Source organism: Mastomys coucha, unplaced genomic scaffold (assembly GCF_008632895.1).
Source record: "Mastomys coucha isolate ucsf_1 unplaced genomic scaffold, UCSF_Mcou_1 pScaffold15, whole genome shotgun sequence".
In the NCBI taxonomy this organism is placed as follows: Eukaryota; Metazoa; Chordata; class Mammalia; order Rodentia; family Muridae; genus Mastomys; species Mastomys coucha.
In genome coordinates this window covers 66,532,675-66,550,854 of record NW_022196897.1, presented here as the reverse complement: position 1 = coordinate 66,550,854, position 18,180 = coordinate 66,532,675, and the positions used below count along the sequence as shown (strand labels likewise).

The window sequence follows — 18,180 nt, the reverse complement described above, 5'->3', positions numbered from 1 at the left end:
AGTTTACCTGACTGAAGTATTACAAAGCCTAAGAGAAATCTCTTCCAAAAATGCATACAAGAAGACCAAGAACATTCACAGCCTGCAGAAGTGAGGCAACCAAGAGAGAAGAGGCTCAGCTGAAGAGGACATCTTCAAGTCGTCCTCTTCCTGGCCTCTGCTCAGCGAAGGATAGTGGTCCTCTTCTGGGCAGTGCAGCCCGGGGTGGTGCGATACAGCACCGCACAGGGTGGTGTGATACGGCCCAGGGTAGTGTGATACGGACCTGCTCTTTCAGTGTGTGTGTAGGGAAGACTAAGCTCTCCAGGACTCCAGAGGGTTAGTGCCTCATTATTTGACAGTATCACATTATTTTGTTTCAGTTGTTTAGATATCCATGATCATTTAAATGCTGTGATGAGTAATCCCAAATATGTACATTTTGCATTCTGGAATCATTCACTCTTCTCTCTCCCTTAGATAATACAATGTGCAAATATATATATTCTATTGCATATATATATTGCAATATAGTTAGGCATAGTTAGTTCAGTCATATGTGTATATGTGCGTATACTGTGTATATGTGTGTATACTTGAATATGCAAACACCTACCCATACAACTCTAAACTCAGGCAAATGTGTTTTTAGTCTTCATGCTTGAGGGAATCTTTCTGCCTTTTATTTGACCAAACCAACGGGATGTGGGATGTGCTCAGCAGAATAGTGAGTAGCGCTCTTCACATGTTCTTCTTTGCTTTCTGCAGTTACCTGAAATCTCAGAGTTCCCTGTCAAAACATTCCTAAACCTGCCCCACCTTCTTCCCCAGATCAGTCTGAGGTCTAGTTTGTACAGTGTGTGTGAAACACTATAAACTCTGAAGGATGCCCACCTGGCAACAGTTATAGGAAGCCCTGGTCGACCCTGGACATGTGAGCAGGAGTGGCCACTTTGAGACCTCTTGCTTTTTAGGAAGGCCACAGAGCAGCCTAGAAGGGGGTAGGGTTGAAGGCCTTGGAGCAGGCTCTCTGAGCAGCCCTACCTTTTAAATACAGCTACAAATGTACCAAAAATTCTTAAGTTGGAAGATTTTTCTGAGCTACATTTTTGAGGTGAAAGTGTAAAGAACAAAAAATATTTTGTTTAAAGGTATTTATCATGATTAATAATTCCATATATTATATGTGGACCTTGATTTGTACTCGGCTCATAAATATTAGATGAAAAAGAATGTATACCACACAGAGATCTCATTTTTCCCTAACATTATGTCTGTATAAACATCCAAGAGGATTGATAGTAAAAGATCTCAGATTGTCGAAGTGTATACTAGCCTGTGATTTCATATGGAGTACACGTTATTTTGAATTGCTTTCCCAACATGTTTCAGCATAATATTGTACAACCTGATTAATCAAAACCTCATTCCCATGCAGCCCCACCTTCCCTACTTGGCACAGCTTAAGCTGGTAACTCCCTTTTGACACTGGCATTTCAGCAACATTTAAAGGAAAGGGCCATCAGGACTCAAAGCAATGTTTTCTGGGTTTGATTTTAAGCAAAGCTGGATACCTCATCGCAGGGAAGGCAAAACTGAAGGGGAAAAAAAAAACATATAGAAATAACACACCTTCACTTTTCTTCCTGCTCATCTTTTTCTAAATCCACACAAAACCTATGTTAAATTTTTTTTTCTAAACACACAAAATAAAGAAAAAAACCCAAAACAGAAACAAAGTTTAACCCCTCCTGGGATCATTACAGTATTTATGTGAAACAGTTTCAAGCCATAGTCATAATACTTCCATGCCTATTTATTGAGAATTAACTACAGGCAACCAAGGGACACACTTACAATGCCGTGTGGAAAATATGGCCTAATAAATATCAAGCAAGAGGAAATAGTGGGTGCTTTGCTTGTTTTCTGTGCCGCAGGGGGACTCACACATGCCCAGAGAGCATACCAACACCAAATGATATCTTTAGCCTGTTTTTATTTTAATTCAGAGAGAGTTTTGCTATGTTGTACAGACTTGCCTCAAACTTGAAACCCTCCTGCATCTGTCTCTGAATTACAAATGTGCACTGCTACAACTGGCTAAGAAAACAATCTTAGTGCTAATCCAAGGCAGGAAAAGCTACTTCCCTCCATTGGTGAGTCAAATGGGTATGAGTGATGGAGGCACGAAGGCATTCCAAAACCATCATGGTACCTTAATGGTCTTTGCTTTGTAGACTGGCTTTTACCATGAGGACCAGGTTTCCCTCAACCACGTGATCCCCCAGCCTCAGCCTCCAGTCATTTAACTTGTTTTACTATATACATGCCTCAGTTACACATTTCTTTGCCATCAGTCCCACTTGGAAATGGTTAAGCTAATGGGTACCTGCCTTATTTATGCCAGTACAGAGAGCAAGTGTCTGTGAACCTAGGGAATACTTGATAACCATGAAGACTTGAGGCATTCTGGAATATCCTAATTCTAAATGTGGAAGGTATTATATCATCTTGCTTTCACATATCACTAGACAACAACCAAAGTAGCCTGAATTAGTGACTGCAAACATGAGAGAAACTGGGTATAGGTTTTCTAGATACTGCTTCAGAAAAGTAAGGCTATTTACAAAAAAAAGAAAAGAAAAAAAGTATAAAATGGCCTGTGTCTTCAGAGCAAGCATCTATTCTTAAATGTTAGGATTTAGTAGGATCATAGTACATGAGCAACAGCATCTGATTTTCTGACATTAGCCATAGTGAGTCATTAAATTGCCAGAGCTGCATATGGCATAAATGATGAGCTGACCACACTGTACACACCCAATGTGTCATAACTGATGATGCTCAAAGTACATGTTCATAAGCCATCTGGATTCCTCAGCGTATAGTCCTCTGAAATTAAACCATCCCAATGACAATGTTCACTACATTCCATATGTCAAAATATAAACCTAGTTATCATAAATCATGGGAGCCTGATTATCCTTAATCATTCAAGCCACAAGCTCCCTAGTGTAAATTCTGAACCACAACATGGTCAACAGATTATGGTTTTGGGGAGGCAGGGAAGGTATACCTTTGGTAAAAATATGTTGAGTTGGATCAAAGTTGTACCATCAGAAATTATACTGCTATAAATGAGCAAAAGTTAAAGGGGGAAGAGATGGCTCGGTTGGCCAAGCTTTTGAGGTTCAAGCAGGAAGATCTAAGTTTTGGTCCCCAGAACTCACATAGAAAGCTGGGTGTGGCAGCATGCACCTGTAATCTCAGTGATGGAAGACAGAAACAGAAGAATGAGGGAGGCTCAGTGGACTCTGAAACCGCTATGGAAGGTAAAAGTCATACTGCCATTTGTATGAAGAGCATAGAACGGAGAAATCTGTGAAGCAAGAAATTAGATAGTATACAATTGCAAAACAGTGTAAGTTTATTTTTAAAACCGTACTGCAATGTATACTTTAAGTTGATATATTCTTTGACATGTAAATTATATTTTTATATGGGCTTTTCAAAAAATAAATCACAGTTGGGTGCCAAAACTATTTCTTTTGTTCCACATAATAGTTATAGAGGAGAGCATGAGACCTCCTGAGGGGTCCCAGTTGTATAAAGGCAATAGAATTCTTCCTCCCTCTGAGCTCTCTTTGATTCAGAAGCAGTACAATAGCTCACTGCTCACATTCTCATTTTCTTGTTACTTTAGAGTCTGAAAGTCATTTCATTTCATGGGTTATCCTGTAAAATCAGTCATGAAGGGCCTTAGCCAAAATAGGAACACAGTACATGGAAATGCACAGTACATTAACTTCTTAACATTCATATGAATAAGCTTATGAACTTAGACAGGCATTTCACTGAGGCCCTGAAGGAATGAAATGTTAATTAAAATTTAAGGGAAGAGAAAGAGATTCGGTACTTGGCATGCCGCCCAATGCAGTGGCTTTTAGACTTGAAACCTGAGAAACAGGCACGAATGTGGAATGGCCCCACGGGCTACCTGTAATTTACCTGCCTTGCTCTCACCCCTTTTTCCTCCATGTGAATCAACATTTGCCACCCAGGCTACAGGTAGTCATACAGTTTGACTCTCTTGTTCTTTATGCTTTAGTATGCAAGCAGTAAATCTAAGATTATAAATCATAATCCTTGGCAGAGAGAAGCCACTGAAGTGTTTTTAAGAAGGGCAGCGCCATGATCAGCCACTTTGGAGTTACCTCCCTAGTTGTGATGTGAGACAGATTTATGAAGACTGAGACTCCATCAAGGGAGAGAATCTAGAGACCAACCGCCTGCAAAACAGTATAAAGATTTCAAAGCGAAAACAGCTACAGTGGACATCGAAGGCTTATCTAAACTTACCTTATCTGACCGAAACAGAGCTTTATGAGAGTCAGCTGCCACAAATTGCCAGGAAGTCTCCTGTCAGGGAGGCAACTGGCTTTGGGAACATTCCAAGAAATTGTGTAAACAAGCCTCATTAGAACCTTCTTCAATCCAGTACCCAAATTCCTTCTGTTACATAAACCCTTACCCCTGGCTGCTCAGGGAGTCAGGCATTGGATGCCCGCCCACACTCATGAGCATATACTTTTACCATGCCGATCCATCCGTCAACTGACTTGCAATCTGCACCTACGTCCAAACCACTGAGAATACTTGGTAGATTTTCTTTTTTTCTCCAAACAATGGGTTGGGAAGCTTTCACAGTCTTTCTATTGGAAAAGCAACGGTGGTTGGTCCTAGGATAGCTGCAGACGCAAGTATAAGAGCAGAATCAGCAGGCCCTGGGGCTTTAAAGCATTAAAGAAGGAATAGAGAGACATGGCTATGAATCTTTGGTCTTTTTAAAGAACCTTTCAATAGTGAATGTTCTCCTGGCTTACATAACTGTCAAAACATAAAGTGAGCTACAAAATCTTGCATGTCTGTGAGGTTGGGAGTAGACAACTTAAAAGCAAGCGATAGTATTTTTTTTCTTTTTGAAAAGTACCAAACCCAGACACTATTGTTGATGCCAAGGAGCACTTGCCAAGAGCAGCTTGGTATAGCTGTCCCCTGAGAGGCTCTGCCAGAGTCTGACCAATACAGATGCAGATGCTGGCAGCCAACCGTCAGATTGAGCCCAGGGACCCCAATGGAGGAGTTAGGAGAAGGACTGAAGAAAATCAAGGGGTTTGCAACCCCACAGAGAGAACAACAATATCAACTAACCAGACCCACCCCCCAGAGCTCCCAGGGACTAAACCACCAACCAAAGAGTAGGGGAGGGACCCATGGCCCCAGCTGCATATGTATCAGAGGATGGCCTTATCTGGCATCAATGGGAGGGAAGGCCCTTGGTCTTTTGGAGGTTCAGTGCCCCAGGGAAGGGGGCTAGTGTGGTAAGGTGGTAGTGGTAGTGGGTGGGTGGGTAGGGGAGCACCCTCATAGAAGCAGGGGGAGGAAGAATGGGATAAGGGGTTTGCAGAGGGGAAACGGAGAAGGGGGACAAAATTTGAAATGTAAATAAATAAAATAACCAATAAAAATGATTAATAAAATTTTAGAAAATTAAAAAAACTGACCTCTTCTGAAAAAAAAAAGATGTTTATTCTTTCTGTTTTGGGAGAAGAGTTAATAATGTGCTTAAGAAAATTAATAATAATAATAATAAAAATAATAATAAAACAACAAAAACCAAAGAGCACCTGATAAAGGAGAGTGTTTTGCTCCAGTTAGATATGAATGAAGCAGGTGTTCCAGGCACTGGAGAAGCAGGGGAAATAGTAGAACGCAAAAAGAATGAGCTGAGAAGGCATTGAAGCCAAGTCCTGAGCAGAAGCACACAGATGGCCAGGACTGTTAGTGAGCAGGGATGTCCTGTGTTGTTTAGAGCTAGGTGGTAGGTTGTCCTGTGATGGAAAGTCCTTTTCTTTGATTCCAACATAAAACATTTGCTTCCTACTCTCAACAAGTACTCAGCCTATGAAGGTTACATAATGATGTTCTTGAAAATTATCCTCATGAATTAATATTTTATGCAGTTGTGTTCTTCATTCTGATTTCCACAAGCCTGTGGAGTTAGCACACTGTTTCCTGAGTCACTAGCTCTTCGGTTATTGCAAAGACCCCAAGCAAAATCACATTCCTTTATCTCCCTGAGTAGATGATTAGATCTCTAGTCTGGATCATCCAATGGAAAGGCTGTGCAGAAAGAGGCTTCCCAGCGAAGACTGTAGTAGAAGTTGTGTCTACAGGGTTAGGCTTTCCAGACCATGGTTTGTTGATTTTGCAAGTCTGAGCCTTACTATATTACCTTGAACTGTCTCTATCGTCCAGGCTTGTCTCAAGCTTCTGATCTTCCCACCTCCACCTCCCAAGTGCAAGGCCACACAAAACTAGCAAGTTAAGTTCATCGTTTTAACTTTGAGGTAGAAGGAAAGTTTTGCAGTAGCTATACAAAGTAGGAAGTAGACATCAAAATTCAGGAAATGAAACAACCAGCTCTCTTTCCTAACCAATCTGCTCCTTCTATTGTTAGAGACAGGCCTGTGATTTTTACAGTCTTCAGCTCTCTCTAGCCAATGTTGTAAGAGACAAGGTCTTTGGATATGCTTTTCATTTCAGGAAAGCAAGAGAACTGCCCCAGAGACACTTACTAGAACAATTCACTCCAACTCTTTGGTCATTGAAAATAAGTCAGACTGCAGCAAAGTACCTTCTGTTTACTGTGTGCACAGGATGGAACTACGGAAAGTAAATCTTTAGCAATATTTTATCACTGGAGTGTGAACACTTTGAACTTTTTGAAGGGCAGCCACAACAAGAGACTGTCTTAGGCTTAAGTACATCAGCTATCAAAAATTAGGAGAAAACACACAAACTTCATTTTGCTAAGTGGAAGGGTGCTACTGTTGACTGCTGACATAAAGCTAATTGCCATATCTTCAGTACATAGTAATGCTATTTCTCTTTTCCATTATAAAACAAAACACAGTTCATCCCATGAAACTGGTAAAACTAGGTAAAATAAGAAATCATAACTCAGGATTTTTTCTTTTGGTTTCAAATATATAAGCTTACATGAAGCTTAACCAAAATAATTGTCATAACTAATAAAATTTCAGGGCATGGACTTTTGCTGTTTGCTGCAATTCTGAGAGTGGGAGAGATGAAAAAACAAAATTCCTGACATGTCTCCCTCCTACTGTCCTTTCTTCACACTAAAGGTCATAGAATTGCTTCAGTGCTCTCTGCTACAGATTGGGTTATGAATTACTGGAGCCAAAAGCAACTCTTGTAGTCACCTAGACACAGTCATTGTCTTACATACAAAAAACCTGAGATCTAAGGTATTGAAATGAATTGCTTAAAATCATGAGGCTAAAAGTTAGTAGACAAGGAGTTAGAGAACATGGAGTAGGAAGACTTTTTTTTTCTTCTGTTAAATATCCATTGTTAGCATAACATTAGCTCAGGAAAAGATTAATTCAGGTAAGCCAGCTTAAAAAAAAAAAAAAAAAAAAAAAAAAAAGAACTTGAATCAGCTGTCTCAGAATAAAATGAGGCCTGGGGGATGGGAGAAAAGGAATATTGGCTATTGGCTCACAAAACAAGTAGGACAACATATGGGATTTAGTTTTTAAGTCTTTGGGCCAAAATCAAAATCACACTTACAACCTTGGTAACCAGAAAGAATCTTGTTCCTGGAATACTTGTAGAAACCTGAGTTGGTCCTAAGCTTCTTAGGAAAGAATTCATCCTTTGTTGGATTCTGCAGTGATTCCTGATGAGAGGGAGCAAGCAAGACCCATTCATTGTCAGAGTAGCCAGAGCTATACCTCAATTGCAGGTGCGAGTAATCCCTTGGAACCTGAAAGAACCATTGATTGCGAATGATTGTATTCTGCATGCAATGGTCACATGAGGCCTGTTCTTGCTGGGTCTTCATCTCCTATGCCAGTTGGTGTTAGCACAATAGACTTCATACACATGTTTGTGAAACTGAGAGCACACAGCACTGATGGAATTTCACAGTATAGATGATTCAAAGTGGGAATTGCCCAAAGTTTCTTTTTGAAACCTCGTCAATATTATTTAAAACTATAAATGAAGGGAACTGAAATGTTAGTATTCCAGAATAAACCAATTCCACTCAGTTTAGGCCATTTGGTCATTTCAAAGTCCAGCTTCTGGTTTGTCTTAAATTTCGCTGCTCACCTTTCCCATGCCAATAAATCTGTTATTGTCCATGGACAAGGATAAAATTCCTCTTTAATCTACTTTCACAAGTAGGCTACTGACTAAAAGCTCCATTTAATAGTTAATATTAAGATTTTACACTTTATGTTGCGATAAAAAAAAAAAGCTTTCTATATCCCAATGCCAAGTCCTGCTTCCTGAATTATCTACAATAAACTTAGCATTAAAATACAACATTTAGAATAATATCTGGACTCTTGACATTCCAGAGACATACTTGGAATAAGTAATGCCAAAAGAAGCTAAAAATGGTGAAGGAAATTACAGAAGTATTTGACTGTCATCCAAAAGATTCTAACAGTTCACTCAAAAGAAAATGCCCCTCCATTCCACAAGCAGCACAGGCTCTGTGCCAAAAAATGCTAAAGATTTTAATGGACTGGCAAACATACAGCAAGTGATAAAGTAGTTTTGATTGGTACTAGAACCTTTTCTTTATATTTTCAACTGCTTCATAAGAAAAATTAAATAAAAGAACCATGAATAATCTACATATGAAGGACTCCATTCCATCAATTTTTTACAGCAAATAAGACCTATCAGCACTTAAATCCTTGATTCTCAGGTCTTCCTCATGAACCTCTGTCTCCACTGAAACACAGGGAACAATTCCTTGGCTTATGAATAAGCATGAAATTTGACACCCTTTCTTCCCCTTTTCAGACATGACTCATTGCTCTTGATGTAATCCCCAAGGTCCTGAGGCTCTTCTTTAAAGCACAGAGACAAAAGCAACATCTTTAATTCAAACTGGTTTACCCGGAGAATTCTGATAGTTCTTCTCCACTGAGTTCTTTATGCATTATAAAACTAAGTGCTCTGAGTGTCTTGCCTTCCCTTTCCCTGGGGTAATAGATGCCTAAAAGCTACAAAGGGAACAAGACTGGTGGGAGTTGAGTACAGCTTATCAGTTCTACTTAGCCTCTCATTATCTCCAGGATGCTATTGGACACTAGCTTTGGGAGTATTTTATTTTATTTTTAAGGTCTGAGATCTTCTTTCTTCCAGACTCATCTGCCTTTGGGGACAAAGAGCAAGTGAAATGAGGTCTTTCTTAAAAGCTAGTCTCATTTAAAATCTGACTTTTGGTGAGTAAAAATTACCACTCCAAGCCTTAGATTTGAAAAGTGCTACAGTTGATTTAAGGAGTCTAAAAATCCCAGAGTAAATTCTGTGGTCTTAAAAGCAGTATTCAAAACTTCACTTATCCATCCTCAAAAATACAAAAGAATAAATAAAATCTAAGGGTATGTTGCTATTCTAGAAATACTTGATCCCAAGAGAAACCATTTCTTGCTTGGGAAGATGACAAGAGTGAAGATTAAACAATCATGTTTTTAAATTGAAAGGAAGAAAAGAAAGAAAGAAAGAAAGAAAGAAAGAAAGAAAGAAAGAAAGAAAGAAAGAGGGAGTGAAGAGAGAGAGAGAGAGAAAGAGAGAGAGAAAGAGAGAAAGAGAGAAAGAGAGACAGCAGAAGCAACTGACTGCTCCATTGGAGAAGTTATTTCAGCAGATGTTCACTGTCCCAGGGAAAACGCACCCCTACTTTGTAACTTAGCATTTGCACATTTTGAGGCTAAAATATTTTTTCATTTGAAGTAAATCATATGGTCTGAGTGAGATGTAAATACCAGCAGTTACATTTTACTAAATTAGTACAAAGCAAGAACGCCTATAGCTGCAGCCCAGATTTCATATGACAACGTAATGCAACTTGTAGCCTACTTGAAATCTCCAGCTTCTAGATGATTTTTTAAAAATTAGGTATAGTGAAATCCCAAGAGAAGTACTAAAAATGAGAAATTTAATATCAGTAACTTTTATAGAATACTTGACTGCTCTCTTTGATGTGTCTGTCTTAGTTAGGGTTACTATTGCTGTGATGAATCCCTTAACCAAAAACAACGAAGGGAGGAAAAGGTTTGAGTTACATTTTTATATCTTTGTTTATTATGGAAGACTCTCAGAACAGCAGCTCAAACAGGGCAGGAACCTGGAGGCAGGAGCTGATGCAGAGGCCATGGAGGGATGCTGCTTACTGGCTTGCTCCCCATGATTTGTTCAGCCTACTTCCCTATAGAACCCAAGACCACCAGCCTGGGGTTGACACCATCCACAATAGGCTGGGCCCTCCTCAATTCATCGCTAATTAAGAAAATTCTCTACAGCTGGATCTTATGGAGATATTTTTCAATTAAGTTTTCCTCCTTTCAAATGTCTACAGCTTGTGTCAAGTAGACACAAGTGTCACTAGCTACATAGTGTGATTGATCACTTTAAATGTAGAAACTAAAGTTCAGACACACTACATAACTTGCTTAACTAATACAAAGACAAAGTTGTAACATTGGCATCTGCATAAAAGCACTCTTAGACTAGGATAGGGGGTCAATAAGCCTTTCCTACAAATCGCCAGACATAAAGCTACTGATGCAGCTAACCAATTAGGTCTCTGCTGGGAGAAAGACAGTGAACTGATGTGTCAATGAAGGAACATGATTACATTTCAATTAAACTTTATTTATAGACATGGAAACTTAAATTATATATAATCCCCATATGTCACACATACTATGTTTCACATTTATTTATAATCTGGAGTTGTCCACAACATTTAATGAGTTCTTTTCACCTTTTCCCAACTTAAAAATGGAGATATAGCTGGGCAGTGGTGGCACATGCCTTTAATCCCAGCACTTGGGAGGCAGAGGCACGCAGATTTCTGAGTTCGAGGCCAGCCTGGTCTACAGAGTGAGTTCTAGGACAGCCAGGGCTAAACAGAGAAACCCTGTCTCGAAAAAAACAAACAAACAAACAACAACAAAAAAAAAAAAACAAAGAAGCAAACCAACAAAAAAATGTAAATATAATTGTTAAATCATGGGCTGTATAAAAGGGGTGGCAAGATGGATTTGACTCATAGACTCCTTAAAAGCAGGACTAGTCGAAGGAAGGAGGGCAAGGGGGAAGAAAGAAGAAACAAATGAAAATAAGATGGCAAGAAGAGAGCACTTGTGTTTCTGTTGGCAGCAACTGTAACTCATGTTGAGTCTTTCCTCTAGCTGGCACCCTGTGTGTGATTAGTGCTTTAGGATGTGCTAATGTAGAGATTATTTCTCTGTACCACACATAAGATTATTGGTTTCTTTCTTAGAGACTGGGAAACATCTGTCAAGTGAGAAATCAAGTTTTAGTATTCTGAACTCAGTATTTCTTTTAATTTTATTTTGCAGTTTCTTTCTTTCTCTGATGTTTATTTTTTAGTGTGTGCAGAGAATATGCACTCTTCTACTGATATGCTAAAATGTGGGGGAAAAAACTGATACTATAAAAAATCTCATACTTGGAAAGCTATGCCCATTTCAATAGCCATTGAATTTATCAAAAGTTCATTTTGTTATAAAACAGATTCTCATTTTCTTTGCTTTTTCATTTAGAAAAAGGTTATAATCTTACCCAAATTGCAGCTACTTTATGTAACAGAATTCCAAGGAAATGATATAAATATAACTATAGAAAATTCATATTGCTATGAATATATTTTCTAGAGTTTAAAAATGAGAGAAATTGTAGCATTATAGCTTATTAGTGATCATTAAATTAAAAAATTTTAAACAATCTTAGTTGTAGTAGCAGATTGCAAGGAAATCTATCCTCCAAGGCCAAGATTTCTTGGTTATGGGTGCTCTGAATGTGGACAAGTTACTCAGACTCCATGAATCTAGATCCCTGCAACTGTGGGTTGGGCAAAAACATTTACCCCAAAGATCATTATAGAGACTTAACATGATAATACAGTTCAGTACACAGAGAAATCAAATAATAAAATAATATTACTCCTTATATTTCAAGCCAAGAGTGTCATAATTCCTTTAAGAGGGAAAACATACTGCAAGAACCTAAAATACTGGAGTGCCATGAAGATGGTTTATATAATGTCTTCTGTCATTCGTTTGTGCCTGTGGTTTAATATTGCACTCAGCATATCACCTACAAAAGGCAATAGCTCAAACTACTGTGAAAATCATGTAGAGACATGTAAGATTGTCACATTTGTCTAATATCGGTAAATTTTATATGAGAAAACACAATACAAAAAGAAGATTCTATTTCTGAGATAATTCTATATGATAAATGGCTGGTATAGATGGATAGCCTAGAATGTAGATTTAGTTTTAATTGCTGTTTAAAAGCATTACGAAAATATAGTTCTAGAGGCTGGGGATATTCCTGCATGGTAGAGTATTTGCTTAGCATATGGGAGGCCTTAGATTAAACCCTCACTATTCCTCCACAAATCTTCTTGAAGAATAAATCCATTTTAAGGGCTGGGGCCAGGATCAGCCTATTCTCTCTCTCTCTCTCTCTCTCTCTCTCTCTCTCTCTCTCTCTCTCTCTCTCTCTGTTTCTCTCTCTCTCTGTCTCTCTCTCTCTCATCTGTCTCTCTCTCTGTCTCTCTCTCTGTCTCTCTCTCTCTCTGTCTCTCTCTCTCTCTCTGTCTCTCTCTCTGTCTCTCTCTCTCTCTCTCTCTCTCTGTGTGTGTGTGTGTGTGTGTGTGTGTGTGTGTGTGTGTGTGATTTCTTTCTTTCTGGCATTGCATAGAAACAAATTCCAATGCCTGGCCTCTTCCACAATTTTCCATATTTAGTTTATGGCAGTTTTCTCCCTTACAGCCAGATTTGACTGTTCTCACTAACACTATCTCAGTTCATCAAATATTTTACTTCCTTTCATTCAGTATTTACTTCAAAGTCAGTCTTCTCTCTCATATACACCAAGTAAGTTATAACTAAAGTGGAGCAATATCTGCAGAAGGCAAGGTTGAAAACTAAGGTTCTGTTGGCCTCTGGGGAATAGACATGTGTCTTGTTTTGTTTTATTTTTTATTTTTGTGGAAAAAAATGACATGAAGATATTTTTAAGCTGACTGTAAGGCTCCAGCTCGATGATGTTAATGATGTTTAGTTTTTAATATATAACAGAACAGTGAAAATGTTTGGAGGAGACTGGGCAGGTTTTTGTTGTTATTGCTGATGGTAGGTTTTGTTTCTTAGGTTATGGTTTTGTTTTGTTTATTTTTTTGCTCTGATTTCTATTGAAATGTAATCACCATTAAAATAGGATTTTATCTAATTCACTGCAGAATTTCCAACACAAGTGTTTTCTGAAAAATGAGAGCTGCTCACTAAGTGTCTGTCCAATGAATGCATGATTATTAAAGAAAGACTGCACACACTGGCATCCAGGAGCACAGTGATTAAACAGATGATTATTGTTCTGGCCCAATGAATCTTTCTTTATCCACAAGTAAAAGCAGTGAGGGAAATAATCCAGCAGTCAATCATACAAAGCAGGCCTTAGTAATATGGACATGACAGGAGTTTGAAGATAATGTGACCATTGTCATTTTGGTGTCAATAATGAGCAAGGAAGAGAAAACTGGACAATCCAGTCAGATCATTATTGTTAAATAGACAGGATCCAGAAAGTTCAATTTGAAAAGACAGGTGATTTTAAAGGCCAATGTTAAAAAAAAGAAGGAGAAAGAGAGAAAGAAAAAGAAAGAAAGAAAGAAAGAAAGAAAGAAAGAAAGAAAGAAAGAAGGAAAAAAAAGAAATGAAGTCATGAGAAATTTTAAGTTGTTTTCAAACAAAATTCTGACTTTTTACCATTCATTGAGCTACAGGATTTCTTATTATGGACTTTAGGAATTAGACACTTCTTGTGTGTGTGCAGGGATAGGGGTTGGGCATGGCCATGCTTGTGCTGTAGGTGTTCAGCAGCTTTCCTGTCCTCCACATGCTAGCCAGGATTTCCCTGCTTTGTGTTATGACAACTGAAAAACAACTCAGGTCTTGCCAGACTAAGAACCACCCAACAGAAAAGAAGAGAGTGAGGAGAGTCTGAGGCTTTTGAAGGAGAAGGATATAAGAGCAGCTCACAAGCATATCATTGCACCTTAGACAAGGGTTGAAATCTCAGTTTAAGAAGGAAATGGAGGGGAAAGAAAGCAATGTTCACCCTGTCTTGTGAGAACAGGAGAAAGAGACAGATCATATATAAACAACAGGGCATTCTGATATATTATAAGTTGAATACATATTTTCCATCTAGACAAACGGCCTTCTGCTATAAAGAGAACATTTTTAGGGAGGCAGAGAGTAAGGAGGCATTCTATTACTCTGAATTTCTAAAGCTAGGTAGCTTTTTTATTGAAAAATGTGGGGAAATGAATTAAAGGTCTAGGAATGTCTTCGTGAGTCTTTGAAGTGCTGCTTTGGAGATGTCTCATAGAGCAGATAATCTAATTTTCAAAGAATATTTTAATAAAGAAATGGTGTCATAAAATTGATGAGCTGCTGCGTGAGGAAATTTGAAAAATGGGGAATACCTGTAGTAGAATCCACCAAAACCTATCTTGAGTTCAATCAGTATGAATGACTCACTGGTATTTAACAACAACAAACCAGAATCCCACACAGAAACAATATGTCTTTTATGGAAGCATCATCTAGTCCCTGTATAGCTATATTTTGAATGCTACAATTATTCTGCCTTCTAAAGAAGCAGTCATGTGCTAAGGGCTGACAATCCTCCACTACGATAGTGTGGAAGTTGGCTTGATTCAAGTTCCACTTGGTGGTTGCTGTGCTTCACCCACCCCATACAATCATTTATCACCTATCTCTAATAATTACAAAAATTATGACTAAGCAAAAGTTTACCAGCAAAGCTATTTTAACCACCACAAGAGTAAAGTCAAAGTGTGGCTTCAGGGAAAAGAGCAGTTCTTAAAAAAAGATGAAGAGAGTGCTTATATACCAAAATGGAAATTCTTCATCACTTCCCCAAAGATAAAGTGCAGCCCCACCAATACTAAAGCAGAGTCAGTCACACTAAGCCTACACTGAGTCTAGACAGCTGTGAGCCATGCGTCAGTTTCTGTGGCCTGCTTCAACTTTACTACTGCATAAGTCAAAAATGCAGCATGACAATTTCACTATAGCTGATGAGACTGTGACAGCACTGGTTAATCAAAGAACATTTAGCTGTTTAAGAAAGGAGACTAGTTTCATGAGTTAAAACTAAATTAATAGGTAGTCATTTCATCGACATTATTTCATGCCATAATTTTCTTCTGAAAGGTTTGGTTCACTTGTGCAACATTCGTATAATCTTGTCAGGTAAAGGCATGCTAAAATAATTTCTTTCCAACATTAACAAAGATGTGCTCACATTTCACATGTCATGGTTATACTCAGGTGGCTTCAAACCCTGGACAAATGGATGCTTATCCAATCCTTTATCCCTTTTGGTGATCTTCCTTTTAAAAGAAATACACTCCGAAGGAAGTCTAGCCATTTGCAAGGGAGAAGAAAAAAATAATACTGAGAAGATCAGTAGCAGCATTTAACTAGGCTCTTCTTTTGAGTTTACAGAATCTCAAAGCGCAGGCTATGCATACTGTGACTTTTAACTGCAAGTGTGTGAGAGAACAGGGTCCAGCGTGAACTCCTCAACAGTAGGAGTGATTTTACCTAAGCCATTCCATCACCATGATGAGCTCTTGGGGCCTGTGGGGTACTAACTAGGAATGTTATCTTGCTTCCTAAGGGTAACAGTGGGACTTTGAGGTTGTCTGTAATTAGTAATCACCTACTAAGCATATGGAGTCTGATTTTACCTTAATTGTGAAACAAAACCATTAAGAAAATATGAAAATGCAAAATTGCTTGTCATGTTGGCATTAAGGCTGCCGAGACAGTGATACAGTGTGAAGCCAGTGTGGCTTATAGTATTCTCTCGAAACGATAACAATCAAGCACTCCACCAGCAAACAGAAACACGCAGAGGGCTAGTGAGTATTATTCACTACAGTATGCTTGCCTACTTGCCTAGAGAACCCATACCAGAGTAAAGAAAAAACTAGCTCACCAAAAGTGAAAAATTGTTTTGCATGTATGAGAGAGAGAGAGAGACATTATGTAACCAGTTACATTTTTGTATAAGATCAACATGTCTTTCTGAAGTTCATAAATCATAAAGCTCATTTTATAGTTAGAACCAGCCAAACAAGATTTAAAATCTTTACTATGGAGAGAGATGATGATACTTTCTTCCATAGCAATAATATTAACATTTCAGTACCATCCATACTCACAACCTCTTGCTCCTCATGCATTTCCTACTCTGAAACCAAGACGAATAAAGCTTTAGAAAGACTTAAAAAAAAATCAGAGCCTTCGCATATATGAGAAAAGGTCAATTTAGCACTATTTTACAAATATTTCCCTTAAGTAAGCTAATAATTTTAGAACTGCTCATTTGTTGAATATAAAAACATTTAAGTAGCTTAAGAAAAATTAGGCAGAGAAAGAAGGTAGCTCTGTAAACCCAGATCTTACCTGGAGAATTGAAACGGAGCAACACCTTCATAAGCCTCCCTGATCTGGGCTACTCTCCTCAAGGGACAACTGAACCAGAGCAGCCCATATTCTCCAACTCTAAGAGAAAAATCAGGAAGCTTGATCTGTACACATAATGGTCTGCATAATGTAAGAAAGCACCGTTTCTTGGCAACTAGAAAACAATCCTTTTCATGAACTCACAGCAATTGGCCCACATTTGTTGTTACACACAGAGTGAGGACAATGTTTGAAGAACTGAAAAGAGCCTGGTAATAGCTCAAGTCCAAGCAGACTGTTTACTTGGGAAGTGTTTTTTTTTTTTTTTTTTTTTTTTTAATTAGAAGACTCCCCATTGCAGCCACCGCTTTCAGAAGATCATCTATGGGCTAACCCGTCTAACTTTGTTGATACATACTCTTTAGTTGAAGCCCTAATCCTGAGTGTTGTGTGCTATCCGAACAATGAAAAGGCAATAAGCAGGTCTTGCGAACAAGAGGTTTGTGGTGTTATCTTGGTCTTGATTATTTTCATTTTGCTTTCTAAAACACCAGCAGGAAGGTCATCCTGATGTTCATTAGGATTCACTGGCCAAACTATCATGTGTCATATTCTCATAGCTGTCGAAGATGGCTTGGCTCCAAAGGATGCCAATTCAGCTGATAGGTAGTGAGGCAGAGTGAGATCAATCTTACTCTAATCTGACAAATCTGGAGAATTCACAAGCACCCGTGAGAATCCTGAAAGTGTGAGTGTTCTTCTTAAGATGCCTTGAGTCTCACACATGTATCCGAAATTTCACGTATTAATAGGGGTCCATATGGAGGACTTCAACTTTAAAAAAAAAATATGTGAAAGATATAAACTAGTCATAGTTGGGGATTTTTTAATCACTAAATCTATCCTAGTTGCCATGATAATGATTTAATTACCTAGTTAAATTATGTTTTAAAATGAGCAGACAATATGGATAATTTCTATATCCAGGCAACATCAAGTTGGATGATTTTTTTTTCTTCATTACCCTTTTGCCAGGATTCAGTAAAAGTATGCTTTTACCTTCATTATTTCTCTTCAGTATTCTCAGCTTTAATGTAAATTTCTCTCAGAGTTGTCAATCTTGTCTTCTTGTTCTTGACAGGCAGCTCTTCTCAGGTCCACCGTTTAAAGTGTAGACTTGGGCAGCATCTCAGCACAAAGCGCTCTCTTTGTTGGTGGGAACGTAAGGCAGTGTTGTAAGCTGCGCAAGGTGATGTACTTGAGGAGACCTGCTGGCACCTTCCACTCAGACTCTCGACAGCTGTGTACACTTTCCATGGGTAGATCTCACCCGCCGGGATAATTTTACAAGTGTTTCTTCAGTCTTCATACTGACTCGTCACTGGCTCTATGACCTCAGGCTGATTTGTTAAACATTTTGTGTCCAAGTCTCTTATCTGCCAAGTGAAGGTAATAATATTTACATCATAGGAGCGTTGTCAGGGTTGACTAAGGCCGCATGCGTAAAGCTTCTTAAAATAATGTCCAGCAGGTTGTAAGTGTTCAAAGTCAGAGT

General features: G+C 38.5%; 1 protein-coding gene across 1 annotated transcript in view; it reads right to left on the bottom strand.

The window, feature by feature from the left end:
• The window catches only part of Itprid2 (ITPR interacting domain containing 2), an 83,521-nt gene extending 66,876 nt beyond the window's left edge, over positions 1-16,645 (bottom strand). Inside the window, exon 1 of the mRNA XM_031370778.1 lies at positions 16,626-16,645. The gene's annotated coding sequence lies outside the window, so the exon portion shown is untranslated. The remainder of the gene's footprint in view (positions 1-16,625) is intronic.
• Positions 16,646-18,180: the final 1,535 nt, after the last annotated feature.